The sequence below is a fragment of the Triticum dicoccoides genome, chromosome 5B, assembly GCF_002162155.2.
Source record: "Triticum dicoccoides isolate Atlit2015 ecotype Zavitan chromosome 5B, WEW_v2.0, whole genome shotgun sequence".
In the NCBI taxonomy this organism is placed as follows: domain Eukaryota; kingdom Viridiplantae; phylum Streptophyta; class Magnoliopsida; order Poales; family Poaceae; genus Triticum; species Triticum dicoccoides.
Window position 1 is genome coordinate 405,826,713 of NC_041389.1, and position 15,270 is coordinate 405,841,982.

Here is a 15,270-nt window from a genome sequence, read left to right on the forward strand (position 1 = left end):
TTGCACCGGTTGAATTAAATGACTTGAATGAGATAATAATCTCGAAATATCTTGAACGGATTGAGAATGGAAACACGAGTCTTGTGAAATATCTTCAGCACTCCAGGACAAATGAATAGGAAGAAGTGAATGATTAAGAGGTGCACCGACGTGGAAAAACATTTGAAACGATGAAAGGGATATGATCAACACCGAAAGCTTGAATTAAAACCACCGGAGAGGAATACGAGAATGAAGATTGATGAACTTGAAGCTCGTGAGCATCTTCACGAGGGATCACCGGATCAAAACAATGATTGAAAAGAGTGAAGAGACTTCACATGAATAAATGGATACTTGATTAAGAAATCTGGGTCCTTGAAGAAAAAGGGTGGGAGGGCGGGGAAAATAAAGGCAACTTGGGACGAATGGAAGAAACACCGTTGAGAAAACTTAGAATTGATCTCGCAAATATTGAAATGATTGGATCCACTTGAAAAGAAGCACGCCGGTTGGAAAAGAATTAACATGACAACCTCAATGATCAAGAAGGATTAGCACTCCCATAGAAATATGAGAACACCATTTAGGAAAGGTATGGATTCAACATTTGACTTCGAAGCAACTCGAATACCACAAATAAAACAAAACAAAGGATTTGGCTTGTAGAATAAGCCGGAACAAACATATGATAGAGATTTTGTCCGAAGTTTTCGTGGTGGGGCCCACACGGGCTCGAGTGTACAGCACCATCATGTACAAGGCAGTGCACATGACATACGAAGTGTCCCTGAACTAGCATAGCCAAGGGTTCTTTAAGACACAACGAGACCACTGTAAAAACAACCGTGGAAAGGCGGACCACTAGACGTCAAACCCCAATCTCATATCATGCATCTGTCGAAAAGATATTCTAGGAGCTACTTGAATTCCCACCTACAAAACTCCCGAAACTTTATGGTTATGCAATCTGGTGTTGGGGATATAGGGGAAGCAATATATCTCACCCAAACTAACAATACCTACATCCAAGTTGTATCCATCCGTCAACACATAACCAAGAAACCTTCGGAAATCGTGTACCTCAACCTTCGAAAAGCATCCATTATACGAGTTATGGAAATACTCCCGAGCTCGCCCCAGTACTGGGTTATCGAGGTTATCTCACCAACAACTGCATAAAAGAGATTTTCGATGTCGGCAAAACTCAGGTATTCCAGAACTGCAACGATAAAATTGTGACGACAACACCTCGGAGCTCAACTCCCCGGGTCAAAGCCACATAAATAGACAGGAGGCACCAAGAACAATTTTCTCGTCACAAAACCATCGAAATAATTCCAAGATACCCGCATGATCCTAAAAAAATTTGAGTGAAATTTGAGGAGCGGAAAGTCAAAACATCTACGTCAAGAGTCCTCACCAGAGCGATGAAGGGGCTGAGGAGTAAAAAGAATCCTACTCTCCGATATATATAATCCTAAGACTCAAAATAGTTTTCTTCTAGACTCAACAACGGCCAACAATCAAGGGGCTCCTAGGGTCGGTCGAGGCTCTGATACCAACTTGTCACGCCCAATATGCGACCCTATCCAAAAGGAACTCGAAGGTCCCACCAAGGATAGACCCGCATATTGAAACGCTTTTGCAAGGTGGATATCATTACATCAATATTACATAATAGATGGGGATACATACATAAGGCATACAATGCCACACGAATACATCATCACAATACATAAGAGCAACACCCGACTACGGATGAAACATAAACAGAAACTCAAACGACATCCACCCTGCTAGCCCAAGCTGCCGACCTGGAACCTATCCCCTGATCGAAGAAGCAGAAGAAGAACTCAACGCAAGCAAGCATCGCTCTCGTGTCATGATCATCGCATAAACCTGTACCTGCAACTGTTGTTGTAGTAATCTGTGAGCCACGAGGACTCAGCAATCCCATTACCATGGGTATCAAGACTAGCAAAGCCTAAAGGGAAAGGAAAGGGTAAAGTGGTGAGGCTGCAGCAGCGACTAAGCATATATGGTGGCTAACATAATGCAAATAAGAGCGAGAAGAGAGCAAGCAGAATGGTCGTCAACTAGTAATGATCAAGAAGTGATCCTGAACTCCTACTTACGTCAAGCATAACCCAAAGACCGTGTTCACTTCCGGACTCCGCCGAGAAGAGACCATCACGGCTACACACACGGTTGATGCGTTTTAATTCGGATCTGGTGTCAAGTTATCTACAACCGGACATTAACAAATTCCCATCTGCCTATAACTGCAGGCACGACTTTCGAAAGATTATACCCTGCAGGGGTGTCCCAACTTAGCCCATGACAAGCTCTCGCGATCAACGAAGGAATAGACCTTCTCCCAGGAAGACCCGATCAGACTCGGAATACCGGTTTACAAGAAATTTTGACAATGGTAAAACAAGACCAGCAAAGCCTCCCGCTGTGCCGACAAATCCCAATAGGAGCTGCACATATCTCGTTCTCAGGGCACACCAGATGAGCCAGACGTCGGGTTGGCATAGACCCTGGTTGCCCAGGGGGCGCCGGATATCGCTCGGTTTGGACCAACACTTAGACAAGCACTGGCCCGGGGGGGGGGGTAAAATAAAGATGACCCTCGGGATGCGCGACTCCCAAGGGAAAAAGGGCTAGGAGAGGCAAATGGTAAAACCTATGTTGGGCCTTGCTGGAGGAGTTTTATTCAAAGCGAATTGTCAAGGGGGTCCCATAAATCACCCGACCGCGTAAGGAACGCAAAATCCAGGAACATAACACCGGTATGACGGAAACTAGGGCGGCAAGAGTGGAACAAAACACTAGGCAAAAGGCCAAGTCTTCCAACCTTTACCAAGTATATAGATGCATTAATAATATAAGAGATATTGTGATATCCCAACCAAAATCCTGTCCACCATGGAGCAATCTTCAACTTCACCTGCAACTAGCAACGCTATAAGAGGGGCTGAGCAAAGCGGTAACATAGCCAAACAACGGTTTGCATAGGAAAGGTGTCAAAGGTTAGAGGTTCATGGCAATTTGGGGAGGCTTGATGAGCAAAGATAGGCAACGCAGCATAACGATAGAACGAAGCAACTAGCATAGCAATGATAGTAATGAGATCCAGGGTAGCGGTCATCTTGCCTGAAATCCCACAAGGAACAAGAACGAGTCCATGAAGGAGATGAACGGGCGTAGTCGAACAAATCCTCACAATCGCAACATTACCGGAACTAAGAAGCAACACCGGAAAGAAACAAACAACCTGGTAAACACACAAGCATAATCATGGCAAGATGCACAATCAAGTATGATGCATGTCCGGTTTAATGAGGCATGGCATGGCAAACTGCAACACACAATACTACAAATTAAGTGGATCTCAATATGCAACGAGTTGCATATTGATAAAACACCACATGCAATTATTTAGTTTGATCTCGGTTATGTACCCAACAATATTAAATGTTGTTAAACATGGCAAGAGGTGAAACATATGAAAACTACCTATCTAGACAAATTTATATGAGGCTGGAAATAACAAACAACAATTCCGGAAAATCCCCATATGCAAATTATGGATTCGGTACTGTTCTTCCCTAAACACAATTTTATTGTTGTTAAACAGGAAAATAAAGTGGACCATGTTAAACTAGGCATTTTTCCACCCCATTTACATATAAAGTTTATTAGATTCGGAGCTACGGTTATTTAGTTATGAAATAAATCATTTTAGCATGGCATATAAGCAAATTAATACAAACATCATTTTAAACATTTTTAACATCGATGAAAGTGGCATATTATGAAACTAGACAGAAATCTAAGCATTTTTCATATATGAAGTTTTTACATATGATGCACCATTTGTGAGATATTATATGCATGTTGCTTGGGGGGGGGGGGTTCTGCAATTCTGTAAATCACTGGATAATGTCTAAAATCGCAGGCAGGGGAAAAAATACATCGGGCCGAAACTGTCTGGCCCAGCAGTGCTCAGGAGAGGGGTGGGTGGCTGCTCACATCCATGGGCTTGGCCCGGTTCGGTGGAGGAGGCGTGCGCTGGGCCGGGGAGGCGCTAGGCCGGCCTGCCTGTGGCCCACGCGGGCACTCGAGCTGGGCCAGGGTGCTGGATCTGGACCTCGCGCTGGGGTCGAGCGGAAGCAGAGGAGTGGTCAACGCGGGCGCTCGTTCGTCGTCTCGTTCCAGGAGAAGGAGCAGGGCGAAGCAGGGAAGCAGCAGGGCACCGGCGCTGGAAGATCTGGCGGCCGGAGACGGCGAGATCCGAGCGAGGGGCGTCGAGACACGCAGGTCTCCGGGCGGAGCGGGGATGGAGCTCCAGCGGCGCGGACGGGAAGCTTCGGGCGGCCATGGCGTGGACGGGGCGAAAGCGACCCGATCCGGCGGGGTCAAACGAGGTAGCGGCTGCGTCAATTCCTCGTGAAGAAAAACAGGGAGGGAGCATCCGGCGAGAGAGGGAGATCGGAGAAGGATAAGAAAGCAAGGGAGGGGAAGGAAGAGGGAGGAGGAGCACGGGCCTGGGCGCTCGCGAGAGGAGGCGGAGCTCCTGCAGGTGCTGCTGCTCGTCGCCGGCGGGGCTACGCGAGATGGAGGTGCACGGGAGGAGATGAGGTGCGGCCAGCGGGCGAAGGAGACGAAACCGAGCGCTCTTGCTCGGGGTCTCGGGCAAGCGAGGCGGTCTTCTGATGGCGCCTGGTCTTGGGACGCCGGCAGCGGCCGGTCCGACGAGGCGCACGGGAGGAGATGCAGGGGAGAAGGAGCAAGGCAGCGCTACTGCCGCGGGATCGGGGCTCCCCTGCTCGAGCTCCTCGGGCGCGTGCTCGCGCACGAGAGCGAGAGGAGGCTGGGCCTCGGGAACCGAGGATGGTGGCTTGAGGATCTGGATCTCGGTGGGGGTTGGCCGGCTAGGGAAAACGAGGAAGGAGGGAGGCGCAGGTGGATGGCTGGATTTTTGGATCGGGGAGGATCCCGATGAGGAAGGGACAAGAAGAGTGGCGGCGCTCGGGAGAGGGTGGATGGGACAGGATTCCTAAAATTTAGGGTTTAGGGGTCTATCTATAGTGAAATGAGGGGAATTTTGGGACATCCGATTTAAATCGGACGGACGGGTAAAACAGACTAGGGGAGTTCAAATGAATAAAATGAAGATGTTTTATAGATGTTTGGAGATGATCCGGACCCATGGGTAACGACTGTCCGGGTCGGGTCCGGGGGAGTTTTCGGACACGCCAAGAGGGGGTCTGAGAGAGGTCAACGAGGACAAGGACCTGACAAAATAACAACGGAGGCAAAGAGAGAAAGGGCAACTGCGAACGTCTACGATTTTTTATGAAAACATGCAAATGCAATGCGCATGATGCTATTGGATGAAAGCATGACATGAACAAAATGCAAAACAAAAGACAAAAACCCAACCACGGAGAAACATAATATATCACAAAGCCGGAAATGGCAAGAGTTGGAGTTTCAATTATGGAAAGTTGTATCCGGGGCGTTACAGCGCCCCCAGGGCTGCATCATTCCCAGGCCGCGTGGGTCCGTCGCTGCGGCGTGTATCCCTTTTGTTTATGTTTTTAGCTTACCTTGTTGGGGGCGCCCCTCGGGCTGCATCATCCCCAAGTCGCTCGGGTCAGACCCGACGGCATGTATCCCTCTTGCGGTCATTCTCTGTTTATGCATTCGACCCATCATGCTTGTTATTTGGTGCCTGTCCGTGGCATCCCTTCTTCCTTCGTGTCGAACCAAGCTTGCGCGTTAAAGGGGGGGTACCTGAGCATCACGACTCAGGGCTCCTACTGGCTCTCCAGCCCTCACCCTCTGGTTTGTCCACAGCATCGCGCGCTGGCAAGACAGCGACGGCTGAGACTCGCTCGAGGGCCGGGACCCGAGGACGTAGAGCGTCAACATCGAACCAAGCTTGCGCGTTAAAGGGGGGGTGGGGTACCTGAGCATCGCGACTCAGGGCTCCTACCGGCTCTCCAGCCCTCACCCTCTGGATTTGTCCATGGCATCGCGCCCTGGCAAACCAGCGACGGCTGAGACTCGCTCGAGGGCCGGGACCCGAGGACGTAAAGCATCGACATCTAACCAAGCTTGCGCGTTACAGGGGGGGGTACCTGAGCATCACTACTCAGGGCCCCTACTGGCTCTCCAACCCTCACCATCTGGCTTTGACCATGGCATCGCGACCTGGCAAACCAGCGACGGCTGAGACCCGCTCGAGGGCCGGGACCCGAGGACGTAGAGCAGAAAGGGGAGAAGAGGCGATAGGGAGGAGGCATGCAGGGACCTCGCCAGGCAACCCCTCGCTGGCCAATGCGCAAGCTTGGCACCGCACCAGGAAGCGTTTCCTGCCTCTCAAGATAAGTCACCCTCCGAAAACACTAGCCATCGCTGCACCATCACCGCATCCAATGCGATCCCGTGTTAGCAACGTCGCATTCCTTTCTCACCAAACGATAGCTGCTTGAGCGCCAAAGGGGACCTCCTGAGCATCGCGACTCAGGGGCTCTTACTAGACCCCGGGCCGCTCAACTCCTGGCCTTGACCACGGCAGCGCGACCTGGCATACCAGCGAAGGCTGAAGCCGCCTTGGGACTGGGACCTGTCGGCGCAGAGCACCAAGCCCTCGTGAGGTTCGAAAGGAAGAAACTAAGCTAAAACGGAATCAACATCTCGCACTGCTTCACGATAAGGATCATATTAACAAAAGGGACTACAGACACCTTACAAGCCCCCACGGGGTGTGTTCTTGGCTCCTCGCATAGACAGAAGACACGAATCCTAAAGAACCCTGACTACAGGAACTACGACGGCAGACGCCATCATCAACAGTGGGCCACGTGAGGCCCGGCGCCAGCCACATCCAGATCAGAGGCGGCGGCGGTCTAACAAGCCCGTCCTACTCCGAGAGCGGCGCAGGCTCGGGGGCTCGTAGCTATCGTCGCTCGTCTCCGGAGTCGCAAAGGGCTCGGCGGAGTCGCTGGATCCTTCGAGGCGTCCGCTACCACCGGAGGAGCTACTGGAAGGGCGAGCGGTAGGCCTAGTCCTCGTCGCTCCGGAGCTCCAGCCGCTGCCTCTGGGGCAGCACTCCAGCCGGCGCCCATCTTCGTCGAAGACCTTGAAGAGCATCATGGAAGCGCCGTCAAAATCCAAGTGGATCACGAGGGCACCCCTCGTCCCGCAAACCCGGGCGATCTCGCCCCAGCCATGGGTCATGAAGACCTTACCTGGAGTGACGACCTCGACATCCGCATCGGTCGCGGGAGCCTGGCAATCGGCGTGCTACAGCCAGATCCTGAAAGGCCCCCTCGGCGGAATCTCGAAGGCGAAGGAGGGAGGAAGGTGAATCCAAGATCAAGGAGGCATGGCGGCATGGAGCACAAACTCTTGGGAGGAGCCCTCGGCGTGGACTCCAGGAGGGACAACGCGCACCGCCGTGACCCGCCGGCACCGACGGCGGCGGCGTCCATGGCGCTCGGCATCAGCTCCTGCAGGGCCCACAAGGTGGGCGTACAAAGGCAGCGGGAACCCTGGCGGCGGTCGCTCGCACCAAGGCCTCGACACCTCTTGCCGCACGCCCTCATCTCGGAGGCAGAGGACCAACCGCTTCTTTGGCGGAAGCGGGTCAGGACCCTCTCGGGGGGCCTTTCCCTTCTCTTCTGCAGAGAACCGGCGTATCAGAGCCATTGTGGCAAGGCGAAGCAGTGGTGAAAATGGAGGAGAGGAGGAGGAGCAGCCGAGGAAGATGAACTGGAATGTCCCGCGCCGTTCCATACTTATAGCCGGAGGAAGCAAGGGAAGCAAAGCCTAGGCAGACGCTGCTCTTTTGATGCACGCGGATTGCTGACGCACCCACGTCCTACCAACCGCCACGCGGTGCCCGAGGCCGTAGGCTGTTAGGGCCCACGATGCTTCGTGCTTGCCCCTTCGCCTCTCTGCTCAGCCAAGTCCGGGCACGCCTTGGGCCCGGGGGATACTATCGGCGTTCTGGGAACGGGGGTCCCCAGACTTGCCAGCCTGCGGCCTGCGGTGTGGCTCAAGGGGCGGCCCAGCATGGCCCATCTTCGTCAACACGAGCTCAAGACCCTCGCGAGGGGCCAAGCCTTGCGGGGCGGACGACAGGAGGCTTCCTCAGGCATGGCCTCATCAGGCTGTCTCGCGAGGAGGCGGAGAGATCAAGGCGGGGTACCTCGCGAGATACCCATGATGCAAGCCATGACGACCAAGGGCGCCAGGCGGGCGCCGGCCCGCACGGTGTCCTTCTTTCCTCTTTGGTGCAAAGGGAGCAAGCGCAGGCAAGAGCATCAAGACCAAGAACGTCGCAACGGCAGGATGGAGGTCATCGTGGAGGCCAACCCGGCGTCACCACCAGAGCCTTCGACACGCGAGGACCAACTTTAGTCAGGATAAGTGTACTAGATGTTCCCCTTCAAAATGGCCAATTGTTGGCGCCCTTCTCGCTCAATATTTGGGAAGAGGCTCAGGGCCTTTGCCTATAAATAGAACTAGCCACCCCCAGGCTAGAGGCATCAAAAGATAGAGCAACTGAACTCCCCCTAGCAGTTCATCGCACCAGCCAAGAACAGTCCCTCGCGAGGCTGTTCTTCCTTGTACTGTTCATCATCAGCCCAAGAGGCAATCCACCACACCACAAACTAGAGTAGGGTATTACACCACAATGGTGGCCCGAACTAGTATAAACCCTGTGTCTGTTGTGTTGTTCCCTTTCGTATCTTAGATCCTAGCAAGGCGGCGAAGTGAAGGTAGGCAGAAGGCCAAATCTCCGCGCGCACCCCAGTGTTCGAATCTATAGGGTCTACCGGAACCCCAAATCCTACATTTTGGCACGGGGGCTGCGCCCGGGTCACGCCCAGGCGTACGCCACCCAGCCAGGCCCTTCGGGCCTGGTTTGTCGTGCATCTCTCCCCGAGCGGAGCCAAGGTACGAAGGCCGTTTGAGCGTCAAGGGGGAGTCCTGAGCATCGCGACTCAGGAGCCTAACTGGTCACGTAGCCCCTCACTCCTTAGTTCCGAAAGGCTAACGGCGGTTGAGGTATGAGCGGGGCCGGGCTCTGCAGACGTAGAATGGTAGACTCACCCACACATCTCACCTCCCTACTTGTTGTTCGTGCGCCAAGGGGGACTCCTGAGCATCGCGACTCAGGAGCCTAACTTGTCACGTAGCCCCTCACTCCTTGTCCCCGTCCTGGTTTCCGGTCGGGGCTAACGGCGGATGAGGTATGCGCGGGGCCCGGCTCTGCCGGTGTAGAACATAAGCAAGTAGGAGGAGCGCAAATTTCAAGGAATTCAAAAGCAAATATTACAGTCCATAACTGTTATCACGACACCAAACGCAAGTTTAAACGCCTCCCTGAGGCATGGTGCATGTTGCAGGAACTGAAACCAGAACAGGAGCCACAACGGAGTCATTCGTTGGCGATGGAGCTGCGCGGAGCGGGTTCGCCTTGTGGGGCCGCAGGACCGGCAGCGCCTCGCTTTGGCTTGGTGCTCAAGGCCCGGAACTTCGATAACAGAGCCTCCGCGTGACCCTTCATGGCCTCAGTAGCGGCAGCGGCAAGATTGCCGCTCGCTGGCTGCAGCAAGCTGTCGAGGTCGACGTTGGGGTCGCGAAGGTAGATGTGGGTAAGGACCCGCATCAGCGCTGCAGACGACAAGATGCGCGCCTCGGCCTCAGCCGTAGGGCCAAGGCAAAGGGTGACATCTTCAAGAGCATGGACCATGAAGGGGAGCAGCTTTGCGGGGCCGTCCTCGGCGCCAGCCAGCGGGCTTTCCAGGCCACTGTCGTAGAGCGACTTCAGCAAGCCGCGAACCTTCACCTCCGTCTCCGTGAAGGCCTCGCGCTCTTCAGCAAGGACCCGCGCCTTGCCTTCTAGCTCGACCTTCCACGCCTCCAACTCCTGCTGCAGTGCGCCCAGGCGGTCGCGGCGCTTGTTGAGCTTGGCGTCTCGATCTTTGATGGCCGCCTCGCGAGCCTTCAGGCCTTCTTCCTTCTCCTGGCGGATGCGGACCTCCTCGGCAAGCTGGTCCTGCAGGCCCTGCAGTTTGCTCTCCAGCGCCTTGCAACAGCCTTGGGCATCGGCCGCCTCCCCCAAGGCAGCATCGCGAGCGGCCTTCACCTTGAGGACGACCTGCTTCTCCTTGTCACAAGCCGTCGAGGCCTGAACCAGTGCAGCTCGAATCGAAGCGTCAGAGCGAATCCAGCCGGAAGCCAGCTCCAAGCGCCCGACCACCAAGCGAGGGTCGGCGCCCAAAAGATCTTGCCCTAGCTGGTCCAGTTTGGCAGCAGCGTGATCCAAGATGGTGGAAGGGGTCGGAGAGACACCAGTTGGTGGAGTAGGAGGAGAGGATGGCAGCGTAACCACAGGACCCTGAGGCAGGGCCTGCTGCGCCCCAACAGCTGTGGCGACAGCGTCAGGCAGGGATACCTCAGGAGTCGCTTGGGCCATGGGGGCTGAGCTCGCCCCAGCCAGCTCCACCAGGCCTCGCAAGGACGATCGGGCAGGAGAGGCCCGTGCCTTGCAGTCACCTCCCTTCATGGGAAGAGGTGCTGGCCCAGTCGGAGCCTCAGGAGCCCCCTTCAGTTTCTTCGCTGCGGGCGCCAGCCTAGCCAAGAGATACAGACATCAAGCCTCAACGACAAAGCAAGGAATAACACAAGGATCGAGTACTTACTCGTCGCTGCTCGTGACCTCAAGCAACCTCCGGCTGTACTTGAAGCCCGAGAGCCGGCTGCTGGGATCAGCCTCGCGAGGTTCGGAAGAAGGAGGCATGTCTGCAGATCGCCTCGGAGCCGGGGCAGACCCGAGGGGGATCAGCCCAGACTTGGCCTTCTTCGAGATCGGGGGCAAGCTCCTGCCGTCCCGCTCGTCATCATCCTCGTTGTTGCTCGGCGGCAGGCGGAGAGCGCGGGGCCTGCGTCGGGGGAGAGGCGCTCTCGACTCCCCATCGGTAGCCTCAGAGTTAGGCGCCCCTTCCCGCTCCTCTTCTTCTTCCTCTTCGGTAGAGTCGCCGGAGGACACGTTCACCGTCGCCTGGGCCGCCGGGTCCTCGGGAGCCACCGCGGGAACGGGCCCGTCCCCATTAAAGACGGGCATGGAGTCAACCACCTTCTCCCAATCATCTCGGAGAAATAGGGGTACGGGGGCGCCCTCCAGCCTCGCCACGTCCCCTCCGACCAAAGATTGGAGGACCGCGACCAGATCTTCGTCGGCCAAAACGTCGGAGCTCAGGCAGGGCCTCCACAGTGGGAGCGAGTACTTGCGAAGAGGGGCCACCTGATGCTCCAGGAACTCCCTCAGGAGCGACGCGCCAGTCAGCTTCGCCGTCGCCATGTTCCCAGGCCTCAGATCCGCGTCCATCTTCTCCAACACTGGCTTCGCGCGGGGGTCCATGAGTTCCGCGCGAGACCAATCATCGGAGCTCGTGGGCTTCTCCGTGGGCAGAATCAGCCAAGGGCGGATGCGCCTAGCATCCACCATGACCCACTTGCTCCTGTAGCCCTCAATCCTCTTCCCGGGCTTTGAGATGGCATTGGAACCGCCATACGCGACGAAGCTTGCGCACACGGAGAGAGGACTGCGAGAGAACCGGAGGGAGAAGTAGTGGTGCAACAAGGCCACCGAAGGCTGCACCCCGACATGAGCCTCGTAATAATATGCGAAGATTGGCAGAAGAAGGACAGAGTTGGGGTGGAGGTGCAGAGCTTGCAGGTCGTAAATGCAGAGGACAGAGAAGAAGAACTCAGAGAAAGGAGGTACCAGACTGGAAGCAATGGCGCTTACAAAGAGCGGGTAGAAGGTGCTCCCTTGGGCCTCAGGAGGGGCGGAGCCGGCCTTGAACACCTGCGCCCCGTCGATGCCTTGCGCCACCACCATCCGGCGCATCCGGGCAAGGCTCGCCTCCGACACGTTCGGCGAGTCCAAGGCGGGCGAATACCAAGCTTTGGCCGGAGTCTAGTGAGGCGCCATGGCTTGCTAAGGTGCACAGTCAAAGTAGATCTGAAGATCTCGGAGGCAGAAGGGAAGGACACAAGAAAGGGGATCTGGGCAATGACCTGAGGAAGCAAGGGAAGCAAAGCCTAGGCAGACACCGCTCTTTTGATGCACGCGGATTGCTGAGGCACCCACATCCAACCAACCGCCACGCGGTGCCCGAGGCCGCAGGCTCTTAGGGCCCGCGACGCTTCGTGCTTGCCCCTTCGCCTCTCTGCTCAGCCAAGTCCGGGCGCGCCTTGGGCCCGGGGGCTACTGTCGGCGTTCTGGGAACGGGGGTCCCCAGACTTGCCTGCCTGCGGCCTGCGGCATGGCTCAAGGGGCGGCCTAGCATGGCCCATCTTTGTCAACACGAGCTCAAGACCCTCGCGAGGGGCCAAGCCTCACAGGGCGGACGACAGGAGGCTTTCTCAGGCACGGCCTCGTCAGGCTGGCTCGCGAGGAGGCGGAGAGATCAAGGCGGGGTACCTCGCGAGGTGCCCATGACGCAAGCCATGACGACCAAGGGCACCAGGTGGGTGCCAGCCCGCACAGTGTCCTTCTTTCCTCTTTGGTGCAAAGGGAGCAAGCGCAGGCAAGAGCATCAAGCAAAGGCATCCATTTTGGTGCAACGAGACCAAGACCGTCGCAACGGCAGGATGGAGGTCATCGTGGAGCCCAAGCTGGCGTCACCACCAGAGCCTTCGACACGCGAGGACCAACTTTAGTCAGGATAAGTGTACTAGATGTTCCCCTTCAAAATGGCCAATTGTTGGCGCCCTTCCCGCACAATATTTGGGAAGAGGCCCAGGTCCTTTGCCTATAAATAGGACTAGCCACCCCCAGGGTAGAGGCATCAAAAGAGAGAGCGACTGAACTCCCCTAGCAGTTCATCGCACCAGCCAAGAACAGACCCTCGCGAGGCTGTTCTTCCTTGTACTGTTCATCATCAGCCCAAGAGGCAATCCACCACACCACAAACTAGAGTAGGGTATTACACCACAATGGTGGCCCGAACTAGCATAAACCCTGTGTCTCTTGTGTTGTTCCCTTTCGTAGCTTAGACCTAGCAAGGCAGCGAAGTGCAGGTAGGCAGAAGGCCAAATCTCCGCGTGCACCCGAGTGTTCGAATCTATAGGGTCTGCCGAAACCCCAAATCCGACAAGAACGTCGACGATAATGCTGATGCTGGAAATATCAACGACGCCATATTCAATAGGGACGACAATGACCCCGAGGACGGTGACTACTATCCGAAGTCCAAGGAAGATAGAATCCTTGGACCCGACAAATTCGACATCCACGGGGAACCCCTCGAGCCCCCTGGACTTGAAGCCTTCCACCGGCGATTTCTAAAAATTTTAGATCAAAAGCACTTTCCAGCGAATTTTAGATCAAAAGTTTGTGTTTTTGCACAGAATCAATTCAACTATCATCCAAATCATCCCAAAGGCTTTACTTGGCACATTATTGAAACAAAATCTATAAACATGATTACTACAATAGCTTAATCATGTGAACACACAGGAACAATAGGTATAAGTATTGGTTCTCCCCGAACAAGCGCTTTTCTTTAATGCCTATTTAGCTAGGCATGATGACTTTAATGATGCTCACATAAGAATAGTAATTGCAACATGCAAGAGCGCATCATGAATCATGTGGAAAGCACATTTAAGCCTACACTTTTCCTATCCAAAGGTATTTTATGAGAAAACAATTTATGGGAGCAAGAATCAACTAGCATAGGAAGGGAAAACAAGCATGACTTCAAAATTTCAACATAGATAGAGGAAACATGATATTATTGAGATACATACAAGCATATGTTCCTCTCTCAATATAATTTTTAGTGGAATCATGAATGAATTCAACAATATAACTATCACATAAAGCATTCTTTTCATGATCCACAAACATAATTTTCTTATTACTCTTCACACAAGCAAATTTCTTCTCATTCATAATAGTGGGAATAAACTCAACAAAATAACTATCATGTGATACTTGATTGGCATAATACAATTGAAAATTAAAATCACGATGACCGGTTTCATGGTTATTATTATTCTTTGTATCATAAGTGTCATCACAATAATCATCATAGATATCAACTTAGTTGTCATAATAAATTGAAATCGCTTCCAAAATAGTGCAGTCATCATTAAATAAAGTTGTGACCTCTCCAAATCCACTTTCATAATTACTACAATAAGATTCAACACCCTCCAAAATAGTGGGATCATTATTACATAGAGTTGACACTCTTCCAAACCCACTTTCATCATTGTAATTATCATAAATAGGAGGCATGCAATCATCATAATAGATTTTCTCATCAAAAGTAGGGGGAGTAGAAAGATCATCTTCATCAAACATAGCATCCCCGAACATATGGCTTTGCATATCATTAGCATCATGGATATTCCAAGAATTCATACTAATATCATTGCAATCATGCTTGTCATTCAAAGATTTTATGCCAAATATTTTATTGAATTCTTCTTCTAACACTTTGGCACAGTTTTCTGATCCATCATTTGAAGAAAGACATTATAAAGATGATCAACTTGACACAAGTTTGTTTCCATATTTTTTTGGAGTTTTATTTTATAAAATCAAACTAGTGAATAAACAAAATACTAAAAGTTTTAATTGCAAGATCTAAAGATATATCTTCAAGCACTCACCTCACCGGGTAACGGCTCCACAAATTAGCTTGATCTCTACTATGCAACTTTTATTCTTTTACACTCTCTTGTGCCTCAAGCATAGAGTTATGTAGGACAGCAGCAAATTTCCCTCAAGTGGATGACCTAAGGTTTATCAATCAGTGGGAGATGTAGGATGAAGATGGTATCTCTAAAAAAACTGGCACTCAAATACAAGAAATCTCTTGTGTCCCCAACACACCCAATACAATGGTAAATTGTATAGGCGCACTAGTTCAGCAAAGAGATGGTTCTACAAGTGTAGTATGGATAGTAAATATAGGTTTTTGTAATTCAAAATAATAAAAACAACAAGGTAGCAAGTAATAAAAGTGAGAACAAATGGTATTGCAATGCTTGGGAACAAGGCTTGGGGTTCATAATTTCACTAGTGCAATCTCTCACAGTGCTAAAAAAATTGAATCATATAACAATCCCTCAATGTGTGACAAAGAATCACTCCAACGTTCCCATCAGAGAAATTAGGACAAAAAAGTGTATCAACCCCTATACCTAGATTACCCCAATGTCACATTGGCAATCCGCAAG